The sequence below is a fragment of the Marmota monax genome, unplaced genomic scaffold (genome assembly GCF_021218885.2).
Source record: "Marmota monax isolate L192 unplaced genomic scaffold, Marmota_monax_Labrador192_F-V1.1 WCK01_AAM20220418_F8-fsc00629, whole genome shotgun sequence".
Classification (NCBI taxonomy): domain Eukaryota; kingdom Metazoa; phylum Chordata; class Mammalia; order Rodentia; family Sciuridae; genus Marmota; species Marmota monax.
Window position 1 is genome coordinate 225,188 of NW_026692023.1, and position 8,791 is coordinate 233,978.

The window sequence follows — 8,791 nt, forward strand, 5'->3', positions numbered from 1 at the left end:
GAATTGTAAAACTGTTGATCTCAATGTTGCTCATTGTTAATCTGTAGTAGTAAAACAGAAATAGTGATATCAAATAGCCCTCCTTTGTGTGAAGTTAGTACTTTTTAAATCCCAGATTTTTATTTCATGCATAAAGAAGGGGAAGATATTAAATAATTTACAGACTTCATGGATACTCATGAAAATATTAGATGATAGAAAGTGCCAGAGGTGGGGCTGGGGATGTAGCTCAAGTGGTAGTGTGCTCACCTGGCATGTGAGGGGCACTGGGTTCAATCCTCAGCATCACATAAAAATAAAAAATAAAGATGTTGTGTCCACCAAAAACTAAAAAATTAATATTAAAAAATTCTCTCTCTCTCTCTCTCTCTCTCTCTCTCTCTCTCTCTCTCTCTCTATCTCTTTAAAAAAGGAAAGTGCTGGAGGTGAAAAATGCACCAAATATTAATTTGTTACATATATTAAAAGGTGCTCTAAAATTTAATATAGCACATTTCTAATTTATCTTGTAGAATGTATCATTTTAAAAAAGTAATTTCTTCTGTGTCAGTTAATCTTGTTCTTCTGTGACAATTTTTGTTCTGATCTTTTGTTTTATATCTGTTATTTCTAAGCCATTAGACAAGTCTCAGCAAAGTCATGATATATGGTTACTCTTATATTAGATGAAACAATTTAGTGTAACTCAAAGGAAATGGAATTAATTCCTAATATCTACCAATATTAAATATAATGAATAACACTTGAGCAAAGGTCTCCTTTTGCCAGCACCAGAAGAAAGATAGCATACTAAATATATTAAATAAACCTTTATCTTGATTTAATTTTATTGACTTGTTTAGCTTCACAAATCATTCAGACAGTTGGAAAAAGAATGACAATCTAATTTGTGAGAATTTGAATATGTTAGAGTATTGATATTAAAGTGGGTACCATGAATGTTGATTAGAAAATATGAGAATGTTTTATAAAGTAGATATCAGTACTGCTATTAAATAAAATGCCTTCTGGTAACACTAATTCTCAGGAAACATTTCTGGGTTTATTTTTAATTATGAAAATAACATTTAAAAGGGTCGTTTTAGTTTTCATTTTAAAAACTGGAATTGGTTTTTATGACCTTAAATATTTCCTTTTTGTATACACTTAGTAAATATTTCACTGACATTTATACATTGTAGATATAAACTGCCTTGAGTGTAAATACCTGTCTGTGATCAAGACTTTAGTTAGATAGTAGTTTACTTCAGACACAGACCATTCTCAAGTTTGGTGGGAAAAATCTCCACAGTTTCAGTAGTTGGGACTGAGCTGTCATGTGACAGGTTCTGTAGTTTTTTCAATATATATGAACATGATATATTGGGGAAAATGTTAATTCTTAGATTTGTATATTATGATAGTATGTAAGTAGATATTACTAAAATTCCTTGTTCTAACAAAATCAGTGTGTAACATCAAATTTCTGACTGATGGAGTGAGTCTTGAGAACCAAGCCCACACCACACACACACACACACACACATGCACACACACACAGTCTTACACAATGGTGCTGTTTGCACAAGAGTAGAGACTCAGTCTTTGTGCAAATTATTAGAGATATATTCTAACAATTCTATTAGCAATGGAATAATGTTTAAATGGAGAAGTAAGCATTTCTGATAGTATCAATACTCCTATAAATCACTTAATTGGAAAATCTGTTTTTATTGGTTGTTCAAAACATTACAAAGCTCATGACATATCATCTTTCATACATTTGACTCAAGTGGGTTATGAACTCCCATTTTTACCCCAAATAAAAATTGCAGAATCACATCAGTTACACATTCACATTTTTACAAAATGGCATATTAGTGACTGTTGTATTCTGCTACCTTTCGTATTCCCTAATATCCCCCCTCCCCCTCCCCTCCCATCTTCCCTCTCTACCTCATCTGCTGTTGTTCAGTTCTCTCCCTTGTTTCCCCCCCTTTCCCCTCACAACCTCTTATATGTAATTTTGTGTAACATTCAGTGTCTCCTACCATTTCCATACGATTTCCCTTCTCTCTCCCTTTCTCTCCCCCCACTCGTCTCTGTTTAAAGTTAATCTTTTCCTCATGCTCTTCCTCCCTGTTCTGTTCTTAGTTGCTCTCTTTATATCAAAGAAGATATTTGGCATTTGATTTTTAAGGATTGGCTAGCTTTGCTTAGCATAATCTGCTCTGATGCCATCCATTTCCCTGCAAATTCCATGATTTTGTCATTTTTTAGTGCTGCGTAATACTCCATTGTGTATAAATGCCACATTTTTTTTATCCATTCATCTATTGAAGGGCATCTAGGTTGGTTCCACAGTCTAGCTATTGTGAATTGTGCTGCCAAGATCATTGATGTGGCAGTATCCCTATAGTACGCTCTTTTAAGATCCTCAGGGAATAGTCTGAGAAGGGCAATAGCTGGGTCAAATGGTGGATCCATTCCCAGCTTTCCCAGGAATCTCCATACTGTTTTCCAAATTGGCCTCACCAATTTGCAGTCCCACCAGCAATGTACAAGTGTACCCTTTTCCCCACATCCTCACCAGCACTTATTGTTGTTTGACTTCATAATGGCTGCCAATCTTACTGGAGTAAGATGGTATCTTAGGATGGTTTTGATTTGCATTTCTCTGACTGCTAGAGATGGTGAGCATTTGTTCATGTATTTGTTGATTGATTGTATGTCCTCCTCTGAGAAGTGTCTGTTCAGGTCCTTGACCCATTTGTTGATTGGATTATTTGTTATTTTATTGTTTAATTTTTTGAGTACTTTGTATATTCTGGATATTAGGGCTCTATCTGAAGTGTGAGGGGTAAATATTTGTTCCCAGGATGTAGGCTCTCTATTTACCTCTCTTATTGTTTCTCTTGCTGAGAAAAATACTTTTTAGTTTAAGTAAGTCCCATTTGTTGATTCTTGTTATTAACTCTTGGGCTATGGGCATCCTATTAAGGAATTTGGAGCCCGACCCCACAATATGTAGATCGGAGCCAACTTTTTCTTCTATCAGGTGCAGAGTCTCTGATTTGATATCAAGCTCTTTGATCCATTTTGAGTTAACTTTTGTGCACGGCGAGAGAAAGGGGTTCAGCTTCATTTTGTTGCATATGGATTTCCAGTTTTCCCAGCACCATTTGTTGAAGATGCTATCCTTCCTCCATTGCATGCTTTTAGCCCATTTATCAAATATAAGAAAGTTGTAATTTTGTGGATTGGTCTCTGTGTCCTCTATTCTGTACCATTGGTCCACCCGCCTGTTTTGGTACCAGTACCATGCTGTCTTTGTTACTATTGTTCTGTAGTACAGTTTGAAATCTGGTATCGCTATACCACCTGATTCACACTTCCTGCTTAGAGTTGTTTTTGCTATTCTGTGTCTTTTATTTTTCCATATGTGTTTCATAATTGCTTTATCTATTTCTACAAGAAATGCCCTTGGGATTTTGATTGGCATCACATTGAACCTGTAGAGAACTTTTGGTAATATCACCATTTTGATGATGTTAGTTCTGCCTATCCATGTACAGGGTACATTTTTCCATCTTCTAAGATCTTCTTCTATCTTTCTCTTTAGGGTTCTGTAGTTTCCATTGTATAAATCTTTCACCTCTTTTGTTAGGTTGATTCCCAAGTATCTTATTTTGTTTGAGGATATTGTGAATGGAGTGGTTTTCCTCATTTCCATTTCAGAAGTTTTGTTGCTTATATAGAGGTATGCCTTTGATTTATGCGTGTTGATTTTATATCCTGCCACTTTGCTGAATTCATTTATTAACTTTAGCAGTTTCTTTGTAGACCCTTTTGGGTCTGTTAGATATATTATGATATCATCTGCAAATAGTGATAATTTAAGTTCTTTTTTTCCTATTTTTATGCCTTTAATTTCTTTTGTATGTCTAATTGCTCTGGCTAGTATTTCAAGAACTATATTGAATAGAAGTGGTGAGAGAGGGCATCCCTGTCTTGTTCCAGATTTTAGGGGGAATGCCTTCAGTTTTTCTCAATTTAGGAAGATGCTAGCCTGAGGTTTAGCATATATAGCTTTTACGATGTTGAGGTAAGTTCCTGTTATCCCTAGTTTTTCTAGTGTTTTGAACATAAAGGGATGATGTACTTTGTCGAATGCTTTTTCTGCATCTATCAAGATGATCATATGGTTCTTATCTTTAAGTCTATTGATGTGGTGAATAGCATTTATTGATTTCCGTATATTGAACCAACCTTGCATCCCAGGGATGAATCCTACTTGATCATGGTGTACAATTTTTTTGATATGCTTTTGTATTTGAATCGCCAGGATTTTATTGAGAATTTTTGCATCCAAGTTCATTAGAGATATTGGTCTGTAGTTTTCTTTCTTTGAAGTGTCTTTGTCTGGTTTCGGGATCAGGGTGATGTTTGCCTCATAGAATGAATTTGGAAGAGCTCCTTCTTTTTCTATTTCTTGAAATAGCTTGAAAATTATTAGTATTAATTCTTCTTTGAAGGTTTTGTAAAACTCCGCTGTATACCCATCTGGTCCAGGGCTTTTCTTGGTTGGTAGTCTTTTGATGGCTTCTTCTATTTCTTCCTTTGTTATTGGTCTGTTTAAATTGTGTGTGTATTCCTGACTCAATCTGGGCAGATCGTATGACTTAAGAAATTTATCGATATCTTCACTATCTTCTATTTTATTGGAATATAGGGTTTCAAAATACTTTCTAATTATCTTCTGTATTTCTGTAGTGTCTGTTGTGATATTGCCTTTTTCATCCCGTATGTTAGTAATTTGAGTTCTCTCTCTTCTTCTCTTCGTTAGCATGGCTAAGGGCCTGTCAATCTTATTTATTTTTTCAAAGAACCAACTTTTTGTTTTATCAATTTTTTCAATGTTTTTTTTTTGTTTCAATTTCATTGATTTCTGCTCTGATTTTAATTATTTCTTGTCTTCTACTACATTTGCTGTTGTTTTGCTCTTCCTTTTCTAGGGTTTTGAGGTGTAGTGTGAGTTCATTTATTTGTTGTTTTTTTTTTTTTTCTTTTTTTGAGGAAAGAACTCCAGGAAATGAATTTCCCTCTTAAAACTGCTTTCATTGTGTCCCATAGATTCTGGTATGTTGTGTCTGCATTGTCATTTATCTCTAAGAATTTTTTTATTTCCTCCTTTATGTCTTCTGTAACCCATTGATCATTCAGTAACATATTGTTCATTTTCCAGGTGATGCAGGATTTTTCCTTCCTTCTTTTATCATTGATTTCCAGTTTCATTCCATTATGATCAGATATGGTGCATGGTATTATCTCCACACCTTTATATTTACTAAGAGTTGCCCTATGGCATAATATATGGTCTATCTTTGAGTAGGATCCATGTGCTGCTGAGAAGAACGTGTATCCACTTGATGATGGTTGATATAATCTATATATGTCGGTTAAGTCTAGGTTATTGATTGTGTTATTGAGTGCTATAGTTTCTTTATTCAGCTTTTGTCTGGAGGATCTGTCCAGTGGAGAGAGTGGTGTGTTGAAGTCACCCATAGTTATTGTGTTGTGGTCTATTTGACTCTTGAACTTGAGGAGAGTTTGTTTTATGAAAGTTGCAGCACCATTGTTTGGTGCATACAAATTGATAATTGTTATGTCTTGTTGGTGGATGGTTCCTTTTAACAGTATATAGTGTCCTTCTTTATCCCTTTTGATTAACTTAGGTTTGAAGTTGATTTTATTCGATATGAGTATGGCCACTCCTGCTTGCTTCCGAGGGCCATGTGAGTGGTTTTATTTTTCCCAACCTTTCACCTTCACCCTGTGTGTGTCTTTACTTATCATATGAGTCTCCTAAAGGCAGCATATTGTTGGATTTGTTTTTTTTTTTTTTTTTTTTTTAATCCAGGTTACTAGCCTATGTCTCTTGATTGGTGAATTTAGGCCATTAACATTTAAGGTTACAATTGAAATATGGTTTGTACTTTCTGTCATGTTTATTTATTTATTTTTTTATTTTAGTTTGGCTAGTTTTTCCTCTTTGGTTATTTTTCTCCCACTTTACTGAGATACCTCCCACTGTTAGTTTTGGGCGCTATTTTTCAATTCCTCTTCTTGTAGTATTTTGCTCAAAATGCTTTGCTGTGAATTCTTTTAGCTTTTGTTTATCGTGAAATATTTTAATTTCATTGTCAAATCTGAAGCTTAATTTTGCTGGATACAGTATTCTTGGTTGGAATCCATTATTTTTCAGCATTTGAAATACATTGTTCCAGGATCTTCTCGCTTTCAAAGTCTGTGATGAAAAATCAGTGGTTAACCTAATTGGTTTACCCCTGAATGTAATCTGCTTCCTTTCTCTTGTAGCTTTTAATATTCTCTCCTTGTTCTGTATGTTGACTATCTTCATAATTATATGTCTTGGAGTTGGTATATTATGGTTTTGAATATTGGGGTCCTATAGGCTTCCAGGATTTGGCAATCCATTCCATCATTCATCTCTGGGAAGTTTTCTAGAATTATTTCATTTAATAGGTTGTCCATTCCTTTGGTTTGAACCTCTATACCTTCTTCTATCTGAATGACTCTCAAGTTTGGTTTTTTTATGACATCCCATCTCTTGAATAGATTGCTCATGAGATTTAAGCATCCTTTCTGTGTTGACTATATTCTTTTCAAGTTGATAAACTTTGTCTTCATTATCTGATGTTCTGACTTCTACTTGATCTAGTCTATTTGTAATATTCTCGTTTGAGTTTTTAATTTGATTTATAGTTTCCTGCATTTCTAGGATTACTGTTTGATTTTTTTTAAATCTCTCTCTCCTGGTAAAGCTCATTCTTTGCCATTTGAATTTGTTTGTTTAATTCGTTTTCAAAATATACTTTCATTGCTTGGACTTGCTGTCTCATGTCTTCTCTAATATTCCATTCCATCTGAGTTAGGTATGCCTTGAATTATTTCCCTATCCATGTTTCTGATGCTTCTTGGTCCTCCTGTAGATTTAAGTTGTCCTGCATTGTTTGTAATCCTTTTTTCCCTTGTTTTTTCATGTTGTTCATGTTACTTTCCAGCTCTGTTGATTGCTGTGTTTCTGCTCTCTCCTATAAACTTGTTTTGTTTTGTATATCTCTGTTGTCTCTCCTTTGTGGTGGTAGACTATGCCTAGAAATGTTGGGCTTTATTGTACTTTAAAACTGATTCATTCAATTCATAAAAGGCTTCCGGATTGTGTATGCATATAGTTATTTGTTGTTTGTTCTTAGGACTTTATGTTTAGGTTAGGTGCTATGATGGTATGATGGTTAGTATGTCTTGGCTACTTTAGAAGATTGCTCTACTGAGGGGGGATACTAACAGGCGATTGGATCAGGATGTTGGCAGTAGCTATGTATTTAGGAGCCCTATAGACAGCCTCGAGATATTCACCTGCTAAAGTGGATTGCACTGGGAAGGAATTCCATAGGCTGAACTCCGGTGACATCACCTCTCTGCTATGGCGGGCCCCAGGCTCCTTGCCGGGGTGTCCGAAGGGAGGGGTGGGACTGGTCTGTCTCTGGTTGGTTTCAGCTCCCAGTTGGCTACTTCATGAAGGCCTGGCTATAGACCTCTTCCTAGAGTCCCTGTGCCGTACCTGCTGGGCCGCACCTCGGGGTCTAGCCGCGCGGTCGCCTGCGGGCAGGTGGTCTCTAGCCACCCAGTTGAGCGGGCAGTGGGCAGGCGGTCGCCGGCGGGCGGGTGGTCTCCAGCCGCCCAGTCACACGGGCAGGGGGTGGGTGGTTGCCAGCGGGCGGGCGGTCTCTAGCTGCCCAGTCTTGAGGGCCTGGCCTCTCGTCCCCTGGCTTCTACTGCTAGCCTAGCCTTCCCTTGTGTGATGACTCTCTGCAGTTCAAACTGTACTCTGGGCCTGCAGTTTGCTGGGTGTGGAGGGTGGCTATTGGGAGTCAGCACCCTATTGTTTTGATTTTTTTCCACTTGCCCCTCCCCCAGAGCTGGCAAGACAGGTTTCATTTTCAATGCTGATGGGAGGGGGAGTTGGAGGTCAGGTGTCTCTACCTTTCCCCGCCTCTCTATGCAGGCTCGTTCTGATAATCCCTCCCCCGGAAAGCCTGGGAGAGATTTTATGCGAATTCCCTGCTGTATGGGAGATGGGCTGAGTACCACACACCTGTTTTATTGTTGCAATCTGTCAGAAACTGGCGGTGGTGACATCAGCTCTCCAAGGTGGTGGCCGCTGGCTTCCTTGGTGGACTTACCATTGTGGGGGATAGAACTGGACCACTTCCTTCCCCATCTCAAACCCCGAACTCAGCCAGAAGCTCAGTGAGGGCACAGCTGGCAGGACTCCACAGAATCCGTAACACCATTTCTCTCTGCTTGCTGGTCGCTTCTCAGCGGCGCCCCACCATCTGTAGCTGCGGGGCGGGCCACGTGGTGAGCGGCAGATCAGTCAGCCTGGATCTCCGGTCACACAGTTGGCTCGAGTTTGAGACTCAATAACCGGTTCTCGGTGATGGAAATCCTTCCTCTAGGTTTCGGTGCACTTCAATTTTGCTGTAAATTCCTGACAAAATAGTTTTTGTCATTCTAACTCGTTATTAACCTGAGCAGTGACGTGGTACACAGGGTGTGATGCACTCTATTCGCGGCCGTCTTGGAATCCCTTAATTGGAAAATCTAATTTGAGTCTATGTGTGCTTTATCAGAAACCATAAAGTTATCTGTTATCTGAGTTACATTTGATCATTACTGGTATCATTTATGTGGAGAATTTAACATTTCATAAGAGAGAAAGAGGGAA